The following is a 24759-nucleotide window of genomic DNA, read 5'->3' as shown; positions in this document are numbered from 1 at the left end:
CTACCGCCGAACTAAGAAAAATAAGATGTATAAAAGATAAACATCTCATGCAATCAAAAATATGTGACATGATATGGCCATCATTATCTTGTGCCTTTGATCTCCATCTGCAAAGCATCGTCATGATCTCCATCGTCACCCGCATGACACCATGATATCCATCATCTTGATCTATATCAATGTGTCGTCACATGGTCATCTCGCCAACTATTGCTCTTGCAACTATTGCTATCGCATAGCGATAAAGTAAAGCAATTATTTGGCACTTGCATCTTATGCAATAAAGAGACAACCATAAGGCTTCTGCCAGTTGTCGATAACTTCAACAAAACATGATCATCTCATACAATAACTTATATCTCATCACGTCTTGACCATATCACATCACAACAAGCCCTGCAAAAACAAGTTAGACGTCCTCTACTTTGTTGTTGCAAGTTTTACGTGGCTGCTACGGGCTTAGCAAGAACCGTTCTTACCTACGCATCAAAACCACAACGATATTTCGTCAAGTTAGTGCTGTTTTAACCTTCAACAAGGACCGGGTGTAGCCACACTTGATTCAACTAAAGTTGGAGAAACTGACACCCGCCAGCCACCTATGTGCAAAGCACGTCGGTAGAACTAGTCTCGCGTAAGCGTACGCGTAATGTCGGTCCAGGCCGCTTCATCCAACAATACCGCTGAATCAAAGTATGACATGCTGGTAAGTAGTATGACTTGTATCACCCACAACTCACTTGTGTTCTACTCGTGCATATAACATCTACGCATAAACCTCGCTCTGATACAACTGTTGGGGAACGTAGTAATTTCAAAAAAATCCTATGCACACGTAAGATCATGGTGATGCATAGCAACAAGAGGGGAGAGTGTCGTCCACGTACCCTCGTAGACCGCAAGCGGAAGCGTTATGACAACGCGGTTGATGTAGTCGTATGTCTTCACGATCGACCGATCCTAGTACCGAACATACGACACCTCCACGATCTGCACACATTCACTCGGTGACGTCCCACGAACTCACGATCCAGTAGAGCTTTGAAGGAGAGTTCCGTCAGCACGACGGCGTGATGACAGTGTTGATGAAGCTACCGACGCAGGGCTCCGCCTAAGCACCGCTACGATATGACCGAGGTGGATTATGGTGGAAGGGGGCACCACACGCGGCTAAAGATCAATGATCAACTTGTGTCTTGGGGTGCCCCCTGCCCCCGTATATAAAGAAGCTAGGGGGAGGCATCCGGCCAAGGAGGAGGGCGCGCCAAGGGGGAGTCCTACTCCCACCGGGAGTAGGACTCCTTCTTTCCTAGTAGGAGTAGGAGAAGGGGGAAGGGAAGGAGAGAGGAGGAAGGAAAGGGGGGCACCGCCCCCCTCCTTGTCTAATTCGGACTAGAGGGGGAGGGGGCGCGTGGCCTGCCCTGGCCGCCCCTCCTCTTGTCCACTGAGGCCCAATAGGCCCATTACACTCCCCAGGGGGGTTCCAGTAACCCCCCGGTACTCCGGTATATGCCCGAACTTGCCCGGAACACTTCCGAAATCCAAACATAGTCATCCAATATATCGATCTTTATGTATCAATCATTTTGAGACTCCTCGTCATGTCCGTGATCATATCCGGGACTCAGAACTACCTTCGGTACATCAAAACACATAAACTCATAATACCAATCGTCACCGAACCTTAAGCGTGCGGACCCTATGGGTTCAAGAACTATGTAGACATGACCGAGACACGTCTCTGGGAATAACCAATAGCGGCACCTGGATGCTCATATTGGCTCGTACATATTCTACAAAGATCTTTATCAGTCAAACCGCATAACAACATACGTTGTTCCCTTTGTCATCGGTATGTTACTTCCCCGAGATTCGATCGTTGATATCTCAATACCTAGTTCAATCTCGTTACCGGTAAGTCTCTTTACTCATTCCGTAATGCATCATCCCGCAACTAACTCATTAGTCACATTGCTTGCAAGGCTTATAATGATGTGCATTACCGAGAGGGCCCAGAGATACCTCTTCGACAATCAGAGTGACAAATCCTAATCTCGATTTATGCCAACTCAACAAGTACCATCGGATACACCTGTAGAGCACCTTTATAATCACCCAGTTACATTGTGACATTTGGTAGAACACAAAGTGTTCCTCCGGTAATCGGGTGTTGCATAATCTCATAGTCATATGAACATGTATAAGTCATGAAGAAAGCAATAGCAGTAAACTAAAACGATCAAGTGCTAAGCTAATGGAATGGGTCAAGTCAATCACACCATTCTCCTAATGATGTGATCCCGTTTATCAAATGACAACTCATGTGTATGGTTAGTAAACCTTAACGATCTTTGATCAACGAGCTAGTCAAGTAGAGGCATACTAGTGACACTATATTGTCTATGTATTCACACATGTATTATGTTTCCGGTTAATACAATTCTAGCATGAATAGTAAACATTTATCATGAAATAAGGAAATAAATAATAACTTTATTATTGCCTCTAGGGCATATTTCCTTCAAGTGGTACTCTCAACTTTTGATGGACTACATCAACCTTGAGCATCCAACACAACTTCAACTACATGACCAAGATCAACACAACCCAAGGTATGTTATTCCATCTTAGAGAAACTTTGACCCAAGTCATGAGTCATAGCAACTCAACAATATGCAAATACATCAAAGTGCTTAAACAAAAAATGGTAACCCCATTTTAGCTTAAACGATGAGTATGACCTATGATCAAGTGACCTCACTTGACTCCTAAGTCAATATACTCTAACACATGTGACTTTGTCGCCGACCCCTTCTAGATGAAGTTCTCTAGTGTTTCTATGTTCCCTGTTTTTCTTTGTTCTTGTCTTTGTGTTTCCTTTTATCAAAAAAAACTTCATCTAGATCTCTTTTCTTTTATGTGTTTCCTTATCTAATTCATTGCAAATCCTTTAGTAAATTCCTTGCAAATCTTTGTGAAATTTCGGTTTCCTAGGGAGCTGAGTTGACAAGATTTTTCCCTCTACATTGAACTCGGACACACTGAGTAAAGCAAATCGGCTAGACCGAATTACAAGGGTTCCTTGTGTATAGTTCATCGGTTCAACCGAAAAGGACTAGCTCGTTCTAACCGATGCGCACTCTCAGTGGCTCTGATATCTCGGAGTTGCCGATGAAAACCACTCGGTGACACCGATTTCATTGCTGAAGAAAACATTTTTCCATTGCCTTTTGCACATCTTTTCAAGATCCACTCAATGATTCTTATTCTCTACCTGCATCATATACTACATGCTGCTTTGTAATGTGCCTCAAGGACCAAACCTAATTGACTCATACTCCAGAAGTTCCCTTCTTGGAAATTGATGTCAAAGGGGGGGGGGAGAGCACATCAAAGCTTATCACATGGGAGAGAAAGCACATCTTAGCTTTTCCAGATGCTTGTTAAAAAATAGAGGAGAGAAGTCACATGTATTTAAGAGGGGAAAGACATGTTAATATAGTTGATTGTACCATTTCTTGCTTTAATGTTTCTTGCTGTGATTTTCTCTTACCCTACCTTCTCCCATTGTGCAATATCAGATTCAGGGGGAGAAAGAGTTCATATCTAAGGGAAGAAAATCTTTGGAATTCATTTCATATCTTTAATCCTTGGGGACATGTCCATATCTAAATGGAGTACAAAGTACCCACTCATTACATGTCATCCCAGTCTTGGTACTCTTGTGGTTTCCTGAACTTGCTTTATTTAGAGTGTTCTTGTGTTATCTAACCTTGTTTTCTCAAGCTCATCTCTTCCAAAGCCAGCTCAAGACCACAAGGTAAGTATATGCATAACACTCATGTGCATGATGATCTCTTGCTAATGAACATATTGTTTGCAACAAGGATTCATGAACATGAAGGTACACTTCCTTTTATCTACATTATTTGGTCTGATGCATATAGCCAAGATACATGTAACTCATTGCCAGCTCTGACATGTTCATGCATTCACATGTTCTAATATTCCATCTTTACATGATTACATACATGTAGGGGGAGCCTATGCATGTTACATGTCCTTCCAAATCTTTACTTGTTACTATTCATATCTTTATCTAAAGCTTTGATGTATGTTGTCATCAATTACCAAAAAAGGGGAGATTGAAAGCACAAGTGCTCCTTGGGTGATTTTGCTAATTAATGACAACATATGTCTTGTTGGACTAATACTTTTATCGTGTACATTTGAGATGAGTTCAATAATGGCATGGCAAGGACAAGAGGATGTGGAACCCCTTCAAAATGCTAAGAACAAAGATTGGCAAAGGCTCAAGACTCTTCATTTCTATTTTAGTGATCCAAGATTACATTGAGTCCATAGGAAAGCCAATACTATCAAAAGGGGATGAGGTGTTGCTTAATGGCCTACTTGCTCAAAGTTCATAGTGATATTGCTCCAAAACCCTCAGCCTCTTTCTCATTTCCATATATGTCCAAAACCTAAAGTCAAACTCAGCTCCACCGATTTGATCTATCCGGTGCCACCGAGTTCATTTGACATAGCCACTGCCAGAAACCCTAGACAATTCGGTCTCACCGATACGAATCTCGGTCTCACCAAGATGGCCTTGCAAACTCGTTGTTGCCTGTTGCAATCATTTCGGTCTCACCGAAATGTGTAATCGCTCCCACTAAGTTTGCCTGACCAACTCTCTATTTGATCATTGCTAAAATTGGTCTCACCGAGTTCATGCAGTCGGTCTCACCGAGATGAGGGTTTGCCCTAGCCCTAGCACATCGATCCCACTAGTTGATCATGTCGGCCCCACCGAGATTCCTAACATTCACATTTTGAACTGAATCGGTCTTACCGAGTTCTTCTATTCAGTCTGTCTGAGTTGGGTGAAATGTGTTTAACGGTCGGATTTTGTGCGGAGGCTATATATACCCCTCCACCCCCATATCCATTTGAGAGAGAGCCATCAGAACATGCCTACACTTCCACTACTCATTTTCTGAGAGAGAACCACCTACTAATGTGTTGAGACCAAGACATTCCAATCCAACCACAAGAATCTTGATCTCTAGCCTTCCCCAAGTTGCTTTCCACTCAAATCATCTTTCCACCATAGTCAAATCTATGAGAGAGAGTTGAGTGTTGGGGAGACTATCATTTGAAGAACAAGAGCAAGGAGTTCATCATCAACACACCATCTATTACCTTTTTGAGAGTGGTGTCTCCTAGATTGGTTAGGTGTCACTTGGGAGCCTCTGGCAAGATTGTGGAGTTGAACCAAGGAGTTTGTAAGGGCAAGGAGATCGCCTAAGGGAGGCAAGTCCTTCGTGGGTGATGGCCATGGTGGGATAGACAAGGTTGCTTCTTCGTGGACCCTTCGTGGGTGGAGCCCTCCGTGGACTCACGCAACCATTACCATTTGTGGGTTGAAGTCTCGATCAACGTGGATGTATGATAGCACCACCTATTGGAACCATGCCAAAAATCTCCGTGTCTTCATTGCGTTTGCACACTCCAATCCCATCCCTTTACTTTCTTGCAACTAGCATGCTTTACTCTTTCCGTTGCTTATACTCTTGCCATGCTTTCTTGAAATGTATTGGGGATGCTTAAAATTGTGCTATATCTCCACCTCGACTTGAAGAACAAAAAAAAACTGCTACTTTTGCTTGTGGAGTGTCTAATCACCCCCTAGATACCTCTTCTTGATCCTTTCATACATCACCGGAAATAAGATCTTGCTCGTATTTTTTCCTACAAAGTAGTGTCGTGCAATTGGAATTCCAACTTACGTGCTTTGCACGAACTGGAAGTATGAGCGCCACATCATCTAAATCCTTTCTACACACGTCAAATTTATCACATGGGCGACCTCTTCTTATAGAAATGTGCTCCCCCATGTACCCGGGCGTGTGATGAGAAAAGGAGTACATGCATGCACCTCTTCTCTTAATACATCTACTCCACATGTAATATTGGATCATAACAACTACCAAAATGGAGAAGGTATCAACACATCCTCAAGAACTAGTACAACTACTCAATCAGACACATGAAGGTTAGGGACAAGTTACAAGCTGGCACCAAGCTGGTGAAGGGAGAAGGCATGGCGGTGATGGCAGCATCGTGGTGGTGGTGATGATGATGGTGATGGAGATGGGGGCACCATCGGTGGTGGACGCGACGGTGTGAGGGCACCGGCCTGAAGGATGGTGCTCATGGTGGTGGAGCCTCCTCCTTCTTTCCTTGACGTCATCACTTCTTCTCTTGATGGTGGAGCAGCAATGGAGATGAGATGGATGTGTTCTTGGTGAATTGCGTGGTGTATGCCGCGGCTAGGGTTGAGGGAGACATATATAGAGAGCCTCCTCTCTTGATGGCTTCATCCAAGGGCTCTGAATGAGCCAAATCCTCTCCCAAGCTCTTCTTTACGAGCCAATGTTCTCGTGGGATCGAACGGGGAAAAAATCGGTGAAGCATCCCGTATAGAAGAGCAACTTTCAGAACTGTGTGCATCTCAAACGACTACTGAAACGACCACATGTGGTCATTCGAAATGCCGTCTTTCAATTTGTTCTCATCCAGTAAAATGGATGCTACTTGTGATCTGCGTTGGGATTTCCTTGAAGAGGAGAGGATGATGTAGTATAGTAGAGATAAGTATTCCCCTCAGTTAAGTGATGACCCACAAGTGTAGGGGATCTATCGTAGTCCTTTCGATAAGTAAGAGTGTCAAACCCAACGAGGAGCAGAAGGAAATGACAAGCGGTTTTCAGTAAGGTATTGTCTACAAGCACTAAAATTGTAGGTAACAGGTAGTTTTGTGATAACATAATTTGTAATGGGTAACAAGCAATGAAAGTAAATAAGGTGCAGCAAGGTGACCTAATCCTTTTTGTAGCAAAGGAAAAGCCTGGACAAGTTCTTATAATAAGAAAAGCGCTCCCAAGGACACATGGGAATTATCGTCAAGCTAGTTTTCATCACGCTCATATGATTCGTGTTCGTTACTTTGATAATTTGATATGTGGGTGGACCGGTGCTTGGGTACTGCCCTTTCTTTGACAAGCATACCACTTATGATTAACCCCTATTGCAAGCATCCGCAACTACAAAAGAAGTATTAAGGTAAACCTAACCATAGCATGAAACATATGGATCCAAATCAGCCCCTTACAAAGCAAGTCATAAACTAGGGTTTAAGCTTCTGTCACTCTAGCAACCCATTATCTACTTATTACTTCCCAATGCCTTCCTCTAGGCCCAAATAATGGTGAAGTGTCATGTAGTTGACGTTCACATAACACCACTAGAGGAGAGACAACATACATCTCATCAAAATATCAAACGAATACCAAATTCACGTGACTACTAATAGCAAGACTTCACCCACGTCCTTAGGAACAAACGTAACTACTCACAAGCATATTCATGTTCATAATCAGAGGAGTATCAATATGCATTAAGGATCTGAACATATGATCTTTCACCAAATAAACCAACTAGCATCAACTACAAGGAGTAATCAACACTACTAGCAACCCACAGGTACCAATCGGAGGTTTTGGTACAAAGATTTTATATAAGAGATGAACTAGGGTTTGAGAGGAGATGGTGCTGGTGAAGATGTTGATGGAGATTGACCCCCTCCCGATGAGAGGATTGTTGGTGATGACAATGGTGATGATTTCCCCCTCCCAGAGGGAAGTTTCCCCGGCAGAACAGCTCCACCGGAGCCCTAGATTGGTTCCGCCAAGGTTCTGCCTCGTGGCGGCGGAGTTTCATCTCAAAAGCTTGCTTATGATTTTTTCCTGGGTAAAAGACTTCATATAGAAGAATATGGGCACCGGAGGGCTGCCAGATGGCCCATGAGGCAGGGGGCGCGCCCACGGGGGTAAGGCGCGCCCCCACCCTCGTGGGTGGTGGGTGGCCCCCTCAGGTATTTCTTCTGCTGAATATTTTTTATTAATTCCCAAAATGACTTTCATGGAGTTTCAGGACTTTTGGAGCTGTGTAGAATAGGTCTCTAATATTTGCTCCTTTTCCAGCCCAGAATCCCAGCTGCTGGCATTCTCCCTCTTTATGTAAACCTTGTAAAATAAGAGAGAATAGCCATAAGTATTGTGACGTAACACATAATAACAACCCATAATGCAATAAATATCGATATAAAACAATGATGCAAAATGGACGTATCAACTCCCCCAAGCTTAGACCTCGCTTGTCCTCAAGCAGAAGCCAATATCGAAAAATATGTCCACATGTTTAGAGATAGAGGTGTCGATAAAATAAATTACGGACATGAGGGCATCATGATCATTCTTATAACAACAACATATATAAATTTTGTCATATGATTTCTTATGCTCAAGTAATAATCTATCCACAATGTCAAGTATGATTCAGAAACTTCATTGAGAACTAATAAACTATAATCTCTACCATTGAAGCAATTGCAATTTATCATAACATAGGAAAGAGTCAACATAAGAGCTTTTCAGCAAGTGCACATACTCAACTATCATTTAGTCTTTCACAATTGCTAACGCTCATGCAATACTTATGGTTATGGAGTTTTAATCGGACACAGAGAAAGATAGGGGCTTATAGTGTTGCCTCCCAACCTTTTACCTCAAGGGTATAATGTCAACAATAATAGTTCATGCTAACTTACATCCAATTGGATATATATATCAGGATCTTTCCAACAAGAGGTTCTTGTCAAAGGATAAAATATAAAAAGGAAAGGTGAAGATCACCTTGACTCTTGCGTAATGTAAAAGATAGGCCCTTCGTAGAGGGAAGCAGAGGTTGTCATGTGCTTTTAGGGTTGGATGCACGAAATCTTAATGCAAAAGAACGTCACTTTATATTTCCACTTGTGATACAGACCTTTATTATGCAGTCCATCGCTTTTATTACTTCCATATCACAAGATCGTATAAAGCTTATTTTCTCCACACTAATTAGTCACACATATTTAGAGAGCAATTTTTATTGCATGCAACATGATAACTTACTTGAATGATCTTACTCAATCCATAGGTAGATATGGTGGACTCTCATGGCAAAACTGGGTTTAAGGATATTTGGAAGCACAAGTAGTATCTCTACTTGATGCAAGTAATTTGGCTAGCATGAGGGGGAAAGGCAAGCTCAACATGTTTGGACGATCCATGACAATATATTTTAACTGATATATGAGAAAACATAACCCATTATGTTGTCTTCCTTGTCCAACATCAACTCTTTAGCATGTCATACTTTAATGAGTGCTCACAATCATAGAAGATGTCCAAGATAGTATATTTATATGTGAGAACCTCTCTTTCTTTATTACTTCCTATTAATTGCAGCGATGACCAAAACTATGTTTGTCAACTCTCAACAACTTTTAATTATCATACTCTTTATAAGTGAAGTCATTACTATCCATAACATCAGTATGATCTGTTTTATTTCTTTTTGTTATTTTATCCACTCTAGATCATAGCAAAATAGCAAAAGCCCTTGACTCAACACTAATCTTTATTATATATAGCTCACGGACTCGATTACATAGAGGGATCACAAAGTAAAGCTCAAAACTAAATCATACCAAAACTTTATTCTACTAGATCAAGATATTACCAAAAGGATCGAACTAAGTAAAACGTTAAAGATAGAAGTGTGATGATGATACGATACCGGGGCACCTCCCCCAAGCTTGGCAGTTGCCAAGCGGAGTACCCATACCCATGTGATTATGTCTCCTTTCCTGGTGAAGAAGGTGGTGATGATGATGGATAGTCGCACATCGAGCATAGGAGCTCTTACAATTTGTGGATAATGCCCTTGAGTGCGATGATATGCTCCTTCAACAAAATATTTTCCTGTGTGAGATACTTGTTTTGTATGCGGGCTAACTCAATCATCTTGAAAGCTTCGATCTCAGTTGGGGTAAGGAGGTTAGGAAGAGATTGAAGGATGTTTTCTTCTTTTGCCGTCGGAGCTTTATCCTCCATTACCTTCTTGATACCATCATCCTTATTTATCTCCCCGGGTTCTTCTCTCTTTAGATCTATCTTCAATAGCCAAGCATCCTTGTCTTCATTGTTGGAGTAGGGTGACGTCATGATGCTCTAGATCTGTCAGAAAAACAACTCGAAACAAATATAGAGGATTTTTGCGTGATACGATGGTCAAAACCTTCAGGAGATTATATAATGAATTTTTACCGACTGAAAGAAGTATCGTGCAAGAAAACAGAGTCTGGAGAGCACACGAGGTGCCCACGAGGCAGGGGGCGCGCCCAAGGGGTAGGGCGCGCCCTCCACCCTCGTGGACGCCTCGTGTCCTGTAACGCCCCGGATTCGTTGCGCCAGGTGTCTGCCAGTTATTCGCCGTTGTTGCCATGTCATTTGCTTGCGTGTTGCATTTTGCCATGTCATCATCTGCATTTCATCTGCATGTTTTTCAAAACTTGCATCCGTTCGGGTTCTGCCGGTTCTCTCCTTTGTTCGTTTCGAGTCCGGACACACTCGCACGCGCCCGTGGCACCTCCGAAATATTATTTTATAAGTGGCATAAAAATGTTCTCGGAATGGGTTGCAACTTGTCGTGCGGTCTTATTATAGTGTAGACAGAGCGCCTGCCAAGTTTCATCGCATTCGGAGTTCGTTTGACTGCCCAACCGTTAAATATATAACCGCGATATAGCCGGTATATTCGTCGGATGTTTCAGTCTTCGAGACTGTCGCCGGGCCTCACCTCTCTTCTCTCCCCTCAGTCCAGACCCTCTTTTCACAGTCCACCTAGGCCTGCCTAACCCCCTTCGCCATCAGATCCGTCGGATCATGATCGGAGGCTCCGAAACGGACTCAAACCCCCCAACCCTAGTCCCCTTTTGCTATATATAGACCCCTCCTTCCATATTTGGGCATTTCCTAGTCTAAACCTAGCCCCTAGCCTCCTCCCACCTCCAGCCGACGCATCTTCCTCATTTTCTGCGCCGGACAGCTCCCCCGCCGCCACTTGTCGCCGCCCCACTCGCCAGCACCGTCACCCGCCGTCGCCCGCGGCCTATCAAAGCGCGACACGTCGCCCCGGCCTACTCCCTTCGCCGCCAGCCCTCCAGGGCCCAGATTCGGCCCGTCGCCGGGCCAAAACAGGCTCGCCAGCCCGTGCGCCTCCCACCTGCGCCCGAGCGCTGCCCGGCCACCCGCTCGGTCACCTCCTCCTGCCGGAGCCCCGCCTCCTCCTTGTCGCCGCCTCGCGGGACCCTGCCGGAGCCACCGCCGGCGACAAACCTCCGCCAGGTCGCCGCCCCGCCGCCCTCTTCCTCTCCTTCTCTCCCCTTTACCCGGTCCTCTCTCTCTCTCTCTCACGCGCGCAGGAGCCCCGCCGCCCCTTGGAGCTCGTCGTCGACCGGAGTCGTCCCTGCCGCCGCCGCCACCGGGAATGGAGGGATCCGCCCGGGATTCGCCGGATCCGCCCCATCCCGTTCCCCTCCGGCCTTCCCCGCGCTCTCGCCGGAGCATCGACCTCGCCGCCCTGACCCTGCGCCCAGTTGACCGCGCCCACGTGGGCCGCGGCCCAGCTCCTCCTTCCCCGGCCCAGTCGGCCTCGCAGGCCCAGCCAGCCTGCCTCCTCCTCTGTCCTGGGCCGAAGCCCGCTAGGTGAGCGAGCCCGCCTAACCTCCGCCCTGGGCGCGAGATATCTTTATAACGCCCGTCCTGTTTTTTTCCAGTAAAATGACCAAGTCCCGAATCTGTGTAATTTTCATGCCCTGTTCGACCTGCCGTATCTCTGCATCCGTAGCTCCGTTTCATGCGTGTAATATGTCAAATTGTTCGTCTCAGCGAGTACATCATTTTATTGCATTGAATCATATTCATTTGAGGTCATCTTGATGCCTGAATCATCATTGTAAGAGTGCTTCATAATGTTTTCTGCTGTCTGTTAACAGAACGAGCTCATTTGTCATATTTGCCATGATTGATGTGTGCATTCTATGAGGTTGATGTCTACATGTGCTTTGATCTATGCTATGTCTTCTTTACAGTGGTGTATGCCATGCATTTTTGTGATCAATGTGGTAACTAGCACAAGAATGCAAACTAGGCATCGTGATGTTGCTAATTTTAGTCCCTGTTCTGCTGTTATTTTCATGCCATGTAAACTTGATGCTACAGAGAGATCCATGCATATTTTGAGATACTTTAGTAAGGGTGTTTTGAACATATGGTTATGCTCTATCCATTCATGACCTTTGTTGTAATTATGGAGTAGTCTAGCATGTCATTTGAGTGCTCTACTTTTGCTTCAAAATGTTTCCTGGCAGATTGTTTCCATGTTATTCAATTTAGCCAAGGATGCTATAGTTGATCCTTGCATGCTTTGGACTTGTTCTTGACTTGGTTTGTTTCACAAACATGTCTTCTTGATGATTCTATGCTTGTCTTGTCATGCAATGACTTGTGGTGACTGATTCGAGCTTGTTAAGTAGGGTACATGATGTTGCTGTTTTGCTAGGCTGAATCTGTTATATCGTGATGCCATGTAAACATGTTGCTACTAATCATTCTATGCATAATCTGGAGATGTTCTATAAACATATTTTGATCTACATGTCATCCTCTATCCATCCATGCCCCTGGTTGCATTTATAGGTTGTTGTAGCTTGTTCATATCTTGCTCCAAAGTTGCTTCATAATGTTGCTGTCAGCCTGTTTACATTAAGTTCAGTTGTTTCCATGTGTTTTCCTAGTGATCCATGCACCCTATGAACTTTCTATTGCCATGCTTAGCTTCACAAATATGTCTTCTTACTGTTGGTTGCCTTGCCATGCCATGTATTTCCCTGTAGTGAGTTGCACAAGCTCATCTACATGCCTTCATAATTATGTTTCTGCCATGTATGAATCTGTATTATAACTTGCTATGTTTACATGGGTGCCATCATATTTTCTGATCCTTTTTGGCTTATGGCCAGTAAGAGACTTTTGATCTGTGCTATTAGTAGATTCATGCCATGCCTTTGTTTGCCATAATAAGCTCCTGTAACATGTTGTTTGATAGCTCTAAACATTGCATCGTGATGTTATTTTCTGCAAAGTCTGGAATTGTTATAACTTGCAATCTTACCATGTGTGTTTGAGCATGTTCTAGTGATTTCTGGAGATAGCTCAGTGTTCATGTTTTGTTGTGCTTTATCTGTACATCATGCCCATGCCTTTTGTTATTATGTTGAGATGCTGTAGCATGTTGTTTTGGTGCTTTCCATATGCCTAGTGGCTGTTTTAGACAGCTTGTCCTTTAAACTTGTATCAAGTGCATGTGTTGAACCGTTGCTCCGTTTTGAGTGTGCTCAATATGAAACTTGCTTGATTTTGCATGTAGTTTAATATTATCATGTTGCATCTATGTTTTGAGGTGTTTTCTTGATGTTTGTATGCATTTTGCATCAATGCCATGTTTGACTTGTTTTGCTCATATCTTCTAGGCCGTAGCTCCAAATCTAATGAACTTTATATGTAACTTGACTAGAATCTCGTGTAGATCATCTTTGTGCATCTTAACTTGCTGTTTAACAACTTGAACATAAGGTTTATTTAGATCTGGACCAACTTCGAAATTTGCATATGAGGACTTACCGGAATTGTTATATGTTGTTCCCGGCCTCATTTAAACTTGCCTTGATGTGTTGCTCTTGTTTGCATCATCTCTTGCCATGAGTAGCTTCATGTAGCTTTGTCATGCATCATGCTTGTTTCTGCATCATGCCTTGTTCATGTGTGGTGTGTTTACCGTGTTGTGTGCTTCTTTTCGATAGTTCCTGTTTCCGTTGCGATCGTGAGGATTCGTTCGTCTTCGTGGCTTCATCAGTTCGTCTTCTTCATGGACTCGTTCTTCTTCCTTGCGGGATTTCAGGCAAGATGACCGCTACCCTGGATCTCACTACTATCATTGCTATGCTAGTTGCTTCGTTCTATCGCTATGCTGCTTTACCTATCTGTTGCTCATCAAGCCTCCCATATTGCCATGAACCTCTAACCTTTGACACCTTTCCTATGCAAACCGTTGTTTGGCTATGTTACCACTTTTGCTCAACCCCTCTTATAGCGTTGCTAGTTGCAAGTGAAGTTGAAGATTTCTCCATGGTGGACAGGATTTTGGTTGGGCTATCACAATATCTCTTACATTATTAATGCATCTATATACTTGGTAAAGGGTGGAAGACTCGGCCTTTTGCCTGGTGTTTTGTTCCACTCTTGCCGCCCTAGTTTCCGTCATACCGGTGTTATGTTCCCGGATTTTGTGTTCCTTACGCGGTCGGGTGATTTATGGGACCCCCTCGACAGTTCGCTTTGAATAAAACTCCTCCGGCAAGGCCCAACCTTGGTTTTACCATTTGCCTCACCACCACCTACTTTTCCCTTGGGAGTCGCTCTCTCTAGGGTCATCTTTATTATAGCCCCCTCGGGCCAATGCTTGTCTAAGTGTTGGTCCAAACTAGAGCACCGTGCGGGGCCATCCCTTGGCAACTTGGGTTACGTCGGTTCCTGTACGCTTAGCTTATCCGGTGTTGCCCTGAGAACAAGATATGTGCAGCTCCTATCGGGATTGTCGGCGCATCGGGCGGTCTTGCTGGTCTTGTTTTACCATTGTCGAAATGTCTTGTAAACCGGGATTCCGAGTCTGATCGGGTCTTCCTGGGAGAAGGTCTATTCCTTCGTTGATCGCGAGAGCTTGTCATGGGCTAAGTTGGGACACCCTTGCAGGGTATAATCTTTCGAAAGCCGTGCCTGCGGTTATAGGCAGATGGGAATTTGTTAATGTCCGGTTGTAGTTTCATGACCGTGCCACTTGCTCTCTTCTCGCTCTTATTTGCGTATGTTAGCCACCATATCATGCTTAGTCGCTGCTGCAACCTCACCGCTTTACCCCTTCTTTCCCTTTAAGCTTTGCTAGTCTTGATACCCATGGTAATAGGATTGCTGAGTCCTCGTGGCTCACAGTTTACTACAACAACAGTTGCAGGTACAGGTTATGCGATGATCATGACGCGAGAGCATTGTTTGCTTGTGTTGGAGTTCTTCTTCTGCTTCTTCTTCGATCAGGGGATAGGTTCCAGGTCGGCAGCCTGGGCTAGCAGGGTGGATGTCGTTTGAGTTTCTGTTTGTGATTCATCCGTAGTCGGATGATGCTCTTATGTTTGTGATGTTGTATTCATGTGGCATTGTATGCCTTATGTATGTATCCCCATCTATTATGTAATGTTGATGTAATGATATCCACCTTGCAAAAGCGTTTCAATATGTGGGTCTATCCTTGGTGGGACCTTTGAGTTCCTTTTGGATAGGGTCGCATATTGGGTGTGACATGTCCTTCCCAGACTACTTCTTATTTTCCTATTTTCTTAAATATTCCAAAACGGAGAAAAATTGCTATTAGAACTGTTTTGGAGTCGGTTTACTTACCGTACCACATACCTATTCCTTTTCGGAGTCTGAAATGTTCTGGAAAGTGTCTCTTATGTATTCCTCTGGAGTCACTGTTTCAATAATATTAGTTTCAACATTTATAGGATTACCTGAGATATAGTGTTTGATTCTTTGACCGTTCACCACCTTCGGATTTGTGTCTTCGAAGTTGTTGATTTTTATGGCACCAAAATGATAGACTTCCTCGATAACGTAAGGGCCTTCCCATTTAGAGAGAAGTTTTCCTGCAAAAAATCGTAAACGAGAGTTGAATAGCAACACATAATCACCTACGTTAAACTCACGCTTTTGTATCCTTTTGTCGTGCCATCTTTTAAATTTTTCTTTAAACAGTTTGGCATTCTCGTAGGCCTGGGTTCTCTATTCATCAAGTGAGCTAATTTCAAATAACCTCTTCTCGCCGGCAAGTTTGAAATGATAGTTAAGCTCTTTAATAGCCCAATACGCCTTATGTTCTAGTTTGAGAGGTAAGTGACATGCCTTTCCATAAACCATTTTATACAGAGACATACCCATAGGATTCTTATATGCAGTTCTATAGGCCCATAATGCATCATCAAGTTTCTTGGACCAATTCTTTCTTGATCTATTAACAGTTGAGGGAGTCCCGGACTAGGGGGTGTCCGGATAGCCGAACTATCATCATCGGCCGGACTCCAAGACTATGAAGATAGAAGATTGAAGACTTTGTCCCGTGTCCGGATGGGACTTTCCTTGGCGTGGAAGGCAAGCTTGGTGATACGGATATGTAGATCTCCTACCTTTGTAACCGACTCTGTGTAACCCTAGCCCTCTCCAGTGTCTATATAAACCGGATGGCCTTAGTCCATAGGACGAACAACAATCATACCATAGGCTAGCTTCTAGGGTTTAGCCTCCTTGATCTCGTGGTAGATCTACTCTTGTAACCCACATCATCAATATTAATCAAGCAGGACGTAGGGTTTTACCTCCATCAAGAGGGCCCGAACCTGGGTAAAAACATCATGTCCCTCGTCTCCTGTTACCATCCGCCTAGACGCACAGATTGGGACCCCCTACCCGAGATCCGCCGGTTTTTACACTGACACTGGTGCTTTCATTGAGAGTTCCTCTGTGCCGTCGCGATCAGGAAGGATGCCTTTTCCCGTCTTTAAAGACGGCACCGTTGTCAAGAGAGCTTTAGCCGCCGGCCAAACCGTCGGGCTAGGTGGTTTTCTTATGACCGCCTGTTCGGCCACCGCTCCGACGATGACCTCTCAGGTCATCAAAAGCGATCTTCACGTCAGCTCAGAATTCGCCGAGCAGTTAGATCCGATTGAGCTCTCCTCTGTAAACGAGCTCGTGGATCGCATCGCCGCCCTGGGAGTCTCTATAGACTACGATCAGATTGGGCTTAAAACCGATCTGAGGGAGATTAACTCTCCTCAGGCTACCCACCACGTTGTCGTGGTAGAGGAACAATGCGGCAACCCTTCTTCTACGTTGAAAACCAACTATGTTCGGATTCCCGATCCCTCCAAGACGGATTCCCGTGGAGGGACGGACGCTAATCAAATACTGAACTTAGAGTCAGGCATCGGACTAGATTCATTGGAAAGCATCCAGCAAGTCAAGCTTCCAAATCTGGAAACCTCTTGGCCTTTGAGCCTCAGATCGGGCGGGGTTACGAACTTGATTCCACCCGCCCACCCAAACATAAGCGATCTATCTCGAATACGACAGGAGCCCGATGAAACATTACATCATTACTAGGCCAGATTCCTCCTAGTTATGAACAGGATAAAGGACTGCTGTGAAGAAAGCGCGATTTCAATTTTCTGCAACAATTACACGGACAAGGGAATCATGAACGCCATAAGTCATCGCGAAGTTACACGCTTCGTCGACCTAGCGAGCATCGTACAAAAATACTGTGCGGTGGAGAGTGCCAGGAACACCGAAACTAGGTTTTAGGACAGTCCGGCCTTGACTACAACCCTAGTCCGAAGTAAAAGGGTGCGCCATACTCAAGCACCTGGGTTAAAAACCAAAAAGAAAAAACCCCCTAAAGGGCATGGAATCGTACTGGAGGGCTGGCTCAACGGACCCTGCAAAATCCATAGTACGGAGGGCACCACTCCAACACATAGCCTTCGAGCATGTTGGATACTACGGCAGGTGGCCAAAAGTGGCGAAGGCTTTTTAGCCCCGGGCAAACAGCCCAGCAATACTGGTACGGTATTAACAGTCTTTGAGACTTTCGCATCAAACAACATGCGAAAATGAACAATCCGCGGCCTCGCCGAAGTCTACCAAGTAGCAATAGCAAATCCATGGAGTGACACGGCTATCACCTTCAACGCCAGCGATGAACCTAAATCCCGAACAGCTAGAGCACCAGCCGCATTGGTCCTCAGTCCGATAGTGGACGGCTTTCGCCTTACCAAGGTACTCATGGATGGCGGCAGCGGATTAAACCTCATCTACGAGGAAACCCTTCAAAAAATGGATATTGACTGGAGCCGCATCGAGCGAAGTAGCACAACCTTCAGAGGGATAATCCCTAGTCGAGAAGTACGCTGCACAGGAAAAATCACACTAGATGTAGTGTTCGGCTCACCGGACAATTACAGGTCCGAGGAGGTCACGTTCCAAGTGGCCCCATTCGGCAGCGGATATCACGCTTTGTTAGGGTGAGAGGCATTCACAATCTTCCAAGCTATACCCCACTACGGGTACATGAAGCTCAAAATGCCCGGACCCAATGGGATAATCACTCTTGCTAGTGATCCAGATACAGCACTCCGCGCTGAAAATAAGACAGCCGCACTGGCCCTAGAGGCATTGTCTGAAGCCCTAGCGGCAGAGGAACTAACTACGCTGCGCTCCACGGTGGATAGGGACAATGTGATACTCGATAAGAGGTCCAAGTCCACCTCTTTTAAACCAGCAGACGAAATAGTCAAATTTCAGGTCCATCCAATGGACCCCACAAAGACAGCCTCCATTGGGGCACTATGAGAATTCCTTCAGGAAAATTGGGACATTTTTGCCTGGCACCCTTCAGACATGCCAGGAATCCCACGCAGGCTGGCAGAGCACAGCCTAAACATCCTAAAAGGATTCAAGCCGGTCAAACAAGCTCTTCGGCGATTTTCCGAACCTAAAAGACAGGCAATGGGAGAGGAGCTAGCCAAACTCTTAGAAGCCGGATTCATCAGAGATATAAAACATCCGGACTGGCTAGCCAATCTAGTAATGGTACCAAAAAAGGACAAATCCTGGCGCCTGTGCGTCGATTTTAAATACCTTAACAAGGCCTGTCCAAAGGACCCTTTCCCCCTCCCTCGCATCGACCAAATCATCGATGCTACCGCAGGGCACGATTCATTGTGCTTCCTCGACGCATACTCCAGATACCATCAAATCAAGATGGCGGAAAAAGACCAGGCTGCAACAGCATTCATTACTCCATATGCGCCATTCTGCTTCAACACAATGCCCTTCGGACTCAAAAACGCCGGCGCAACATATCAGCGCATGATTCAAACATGTCTGGCTACCCAGATAGGCAAAACAGTAGAGGCATACGTAGACGATGTGGTCGTCAAGACCAAACACGTCGAAACTCTAGTAGAAGACTTGAGGGTGACATTTGACAACCCCCGAGCATATGACATTAAGCTCAATCCGGAAAAATGCGTCTTCGGCGTACCAGCCGGAAAGCTCTTGGGCTTCATCGTATCCGGTAGAGGAATTGAAGCAAACCCGACCAAAATCCGAGCTCTGTCACAATTGGATATTCCAAAGGACCTCAAGCAAATACAAAAACTAACCGGATGCATAGCGGCCTTAAGTCGCTTCATCTCCCGTTTGGGAGAAAAGGCTCTGCCCCTCTACCGCCTCCTCCGGCGCGCCGAACATTTTGAATGGACGGATGCTGCCACAGCCGGACTCGAAGAAATAAAGGCCATACTGGCAACAAATCCGGTCCTGGCCGCGCCCAACCTGGGCGAACCTATGTTATTATATATCACAGCAACACATCAAGTTGTCAGCACGGTACTCGTCGTCGAGCGAGAGACAGAAGGGCACAGATTCCCTCTTCAAAAACCAGTGTACTACGTATCCACTGTTCTAACTCCATGCAAGTCCCGGTACCCACATTATCAAAAGATAGCGTATGCGGTGTTCATGGCATCCCGGAAGCTGCGACACTACTTTCAAGAGTATTCCATAACGGTGGCCTCCGAACTACCTCTCAACGATATTATAAACAATCGCGACACAACAGGCAGGATTGCAAAATGGGCTATTGAGCTCTTATCATTTGACATAACCTATAAACCACGGCAATCTATAAAGTCGCAGGTTCTGGCTGACTTCGTCGCCAAATGGACCGAAGCCGAACTCCCTAAAGAGTACGGCGCATACTCCAATTGGATCATGCATTTTGACAGATCCAAAATGTTGGCTGGCTTGGGGGCTGGCGTTGTCCTGACGTCCCCAACTGGAGACACAATCCAATACGTACTTCAAATAATGTACACGGACTCCAACAACGCAGCCGAATATGAGGCCCTTCTGCATGGCCTCCGGATGGCAATCTCCATGGGCATTCAACGCCTAGAGGTGCGCGGGGATTCAAACATCGCAATATCCCAAGTAAATGGAGACTTTGACGCCAAAGATCCAAAAATGGCAGCTTACCGCAACGCCGTCCTAAAAATGTCAGCTCGGTTTGAAGGAATCGAATTCCACCATGTAGCCCGGGATAATAACTAGGCAGCAGACGTGTTAGCGTGCATCGGCGCGAAATGAGACGCCGTCCCTCCAAACATCTTCCTGGAACGGCTCTTTAAGCCATCCGTGTTATGGGAAGAGGAGTCCGGAAATAACAATCCGGAGCCAGCTGCATCACCTAACTCAGACCATTTTGACACAATCGGTGGCTCAGCCAATGAAATAACACCTTGAGCTCATGAAATAATGGCAGTAATTGCCCCGTGGACAGAACCATTCCTAGCCTACTTAATTCGGCAGGAACTTCTCGAAGACCAAAATGAGGCCCGCTGCATAGTTCGGCGATCTAAAGCCTACAAGGTCATTGAGGGAGAACTTTATAAGAAAAGCACAACCGGAGTCCTTCAAAGGTGTATCTCCGAAGAGGAGGGGCGGAATCTCCTGGTTGAAATTCACGCCGGACTCGGCGGGCACCACGCTGCAGCCCGGGCCCTTGTAGGCAAGGCCTTCCGTACAGGATTTTATTGGCCGACAGCCCGGGCAGATGCTCAGGACTTAGTCCAACGATGCGTCGGTTGCCATCTCTTTGCTAATCAGAGCCACATGCCACCCACCGCCCTCAAAACTATACCCATTACCTGGCTGTTCGCGGTCTGGGGGCTTGACATGGTTGGACCCCTTAAAGGGGGAACCCACAAGCACAAATACTTATTGGTCATGGTGGAAAAATTCACCAAATGGATTGAGGCCAAGCCGGTTAAAACGGCAGAACCCGGACCGGTGATAGACTTCATATCCGGGGTAGTACACCGTTTTGGCGTCCCCCACAGCATCATCACTGATAACGGCACGGACTTCATGGCCGAGGAGGTTAAACTCTGGTGCAAAAACATGGGCATCAAGCTCGATTACGCTTCAGTCTATCACCCCCAAACTAACGGTCAAGTCGAGCAAGCAAATGGTCTAATCATGAGTATCAAACCCAGACTAGTGCGGTCCCTCAAGGAATCTAACACGCACTGGGTAGAGGAGCTCGACTCCGTACTCTGGGGACTGCGGACCACGCCAAACCGAACTACTGGATTCACACCATTTTTCATGGTATACGACGCAGAGGCTGTTCTGCTGCGATATAATTCATGACTCACCTCGTGTGCGCATGTACGAAGAAAGAGAAGCCGAGTTGGATCGGCAGGACAGTTTGGACGCCTTAGAGGAGGAGCGGGACGTGGCAAAGGCTCGTTCCGCATTTTATCAGCAGCAGGCTCGAAGATATCAAAGCAGAGAAGTACGGGCCAAAACTTACGATGTCGATGAACTCGTTCTACGCCTGCCGGACAAGAAAAAGGACAAACTTAAGCCCAAGTGGGAAGGTCCCTTCATCATCGACCAAGTCCTGACCGGCGGAGCATACCGTCTACGTAAAGCATCTGACAACCGACTCGAGCCGAACCCATGGAACGCAGCCCGTCTCCGAAGATTCTACGCCTAAACACCGGACTCAGAGTTCGTCTCACACCCCCGTCCACCTTTTATATTTTTTACTGTCTCTTGTCCCCCTCCTTCTTCCCACTTTTTTTTCAATACCTTTTATAGGCTGATTTGCGCTTTGTTCGCACACACTTGATGTGCTCCTAGCACTCATTATACCTAGGGGCTTCTTTACCAGAAGCTTATTCATATGGGCTTCACGCCCAATACATGTGTCATACTTCCGCATGTACCTTTTATTCACCATTATATGCATTGATATGACTTAAGTTTTGGCCAAGCTGGGTTGCCTGGCTCCTGTGCTTACCCCTACGTTCCCGATTGTTCAGATAGGAGGTAAAGGGAGCACCTCTGCGATTGTTACTGCCGGGTCAGCTGGATGTGTACCTCAGACTGGGTGAAGCCAAAAGCTAGCGTTCTTAAGAGAATATTTGGTCGGTGACTTGAAAGACGATTTATTACTTACTTATTTATCTGCCCCCAGATGCTTTTTCTGCTATTTTCGCAGTCCGGCATTGCACCTTAGGGCATGCCTCCCAGGGAAAGGAACCCTTAACGGAACTATTCTCCCTGGAAGATGTTTCTTACTAACCATGTAATATAACATAACTAGTTGGGCACTTGTCTGATAAAGAAATTATGACCCCGACGCCTTGTCTCCATGCACGCCCCAGTTCTTTTATAACCGTAAGGGTATTCGGACACACTCCGGACTGTTGGGTCCCGAGGTTGAAGCGAAACGGTCCGCAAAGACAAACGATCTACAATCCGGCTAGAAGGCATCTTACATGTCACTTCAAATTACATCGTCAAACCGACTGATTGTACTCCTCCTCAATCCCATCTAACAGGCTGTCTAATTTATAGTCCTGTTGGGAATATTTCACAGCCAGTTCTACTTGGCCGTACATCAAGCTCACAGGGATCTCCTTCCCATCAGGCCCCGCAGGTCCGACCTCGGCCATGTGGTTTGGGTCAGCCTTCGGGTATCGCGTCTTCACCATGGCCCAGGCCTCCCTGGTGCCCTGATGGCAGGCCGATATCTTCCACAAACGGAGGCGTCGCCGTACTCCCTGAAGCTTCTCAGCAAGCTCACCAAGGCCCTCGGGTAGGGAGACGGATGGCCATAAAGCCTGAACGACGCCACTCATCGCCTGCCGAACACGTTCGAACAATTGCACCAGCTCAGGAAGTTGGTCACCCATTGAACCAGGCATTTCCTCCGCAGGGCGACCTGTGAGCACACCTAAAGACATATTTCTGTCAATCGACTTCCTCGCCGAATTCTTCTTTTCAAAGGAATTTGCTCAAGCACTTACTATAAATGCCGCGACGAAGCCGCTGATTCTCCTTCACGGAGCCAGACAGCTGGGCCCGAACACCCTTTAGCTCTTCTCCTAGTTGGGTGTGGGCATCTTGGAGCTTGTTTCTCTCCTGCTGCACCTTCATAAGCACCCTCTCGCCGGCCTTTAGCTGACGCAGTAGCTGTTGCTTGTCCGGATCTAGTCCGGTGCCCTCTGCAATATTATTGTCAGATTCACGCTGCACTTTGTTAATTAATTCAAAGTACGTCTTACCAGCGGGGGTCTCTATGGCTCCCCCTGTGGCGGCCAGTGCGGCCTCAAGTTGGGCCTTGCACTCTTGGAGCTCCTGGGACAGATGGGTATTCTTCTCCGTAAGATCCTGCATAAAAGTTGATCCTTAAATCAGTTATTTTAACTATTTTAAGTCTCGGGGGCTACTGGCATATATAACTATTAAAATTACTTACACGTATGTCTTTCACATACTGCTCCGTGGCTCTGCTTAACCCATCTTGAGCGGCACGGAGGTGCGCGTTTCCCGCATCAAAGGCATTTAACGCCTCCGGGGAGAAACACGCGTCACGAAGAACTGTCCGGCGACGCCTGTGATTCATGGCGCTCTCCACCTCAGACCGGGTGGCGGACAGCCTGTCGGCATCCTCAGTCAGAGGAGCGTCCGACTCATGCCTTGTATTCGCCTCCCCTCCCGGGCCATGCGTTGGAGCATGGCTGGCGGAGGCTTGATTGGCAACCTCTCCGGACACTGTCCGGCGAGCGTTCTTTCTGGAAAAGTTATGAGCATTAATATACCTCCTGGGAATCCTTCCCTTAAAAATAGCAGTGCTCCATACCGTTGCGGTGACGTTTCAGTTCACGTCGCACTCCTCTTCCGCCTGCTGGGCCGGACTGACCCTTGTTGGCCGGCCACCGCGGGTTCGGCTTCCCGCCTTAAAGGCACCTCCTGCGATGCACCATCAGTATGGGATGGTCAGAATTGAGCACGGATTAAATGATGGTGTCAAGACCTCGATCGTAGTCACCTGGGAGGCCGGAAACAAACCAGGGTAGTCAGCCATAATGGCGACTAAAGCATTGTCTATGCTGAGCTGGTGGAACACCCCGTCGATCAGTTCCACCGCTAAGTCCGGATCCTCTTCGGAGGCCGGATCAAGGGACCTTTCTGGATCCTCGGGTTGTGGAGCTAGGCTTTTTATGCCCTCCACATCCCGACGCAGTTCCTGTGTCAAAATCATACAATAAGACAATTGCCTTTAAAGGCACGGATCAGATATGCATGTGACCGCTTACCCAACTCTGAGGGTTGTTCATGGAAAATCCGTTCAGAGGATTCGTGCGGAGGAAGTCCTCCTTCTCCCCCTTGTACAAGCCGGATAGGATCTTCACCAGGTCGTCGGCCGAGCCAGGTCCCTTGCGGCCGTGACGGGTGGCGTCATCGTCTCCATTGAAGTCCCACATGGGGTAGCCCCTATATTGGAGCGGCTGCACCCCACGCATAATGCATGTGGCCATGACTCCGATCATGGTTAATCCGGAATGGGCTAGCAGCCGTATCCAGCCCATCAAGTAATGGACGCTCCTATCATCTTCTCGTTGAGGGCTCCGTGGGCGCCAACTCAGGCGTTTCTTCAGTGGAGCATTGCTGAACTCCGGAAGGCCGATTCGGACTGGATCCGGCAGCGGAGCGTCCTCCATATAAAACCACTCCGAAGGCCAGTCTTCGGACGCCTTCTTCGGGGTCCCGGACAGGTATCCGG

Source organism: Triticum dicoccoides, chromosome 2B (genome assembly GCF_002162155.2).
Source record: "Triticum dicoccoides isolate Atlit2015 ecotype Zavitan chromosome 2B, WEW_v2.0, whole genome shotgun sequence".
NCBI classification, from domain to species: domain Eukaryota; kingdom Viridiplantae; phylum Streptophyta; class Magnoliopsida; order Poales; family Poaceae; genus Triticum; species Triticum dicoccoides.
The sequence above is the reverse complement of the archived record's forward strand: the minus strand, read 5'-3'. Positions refer to the sequence as shown.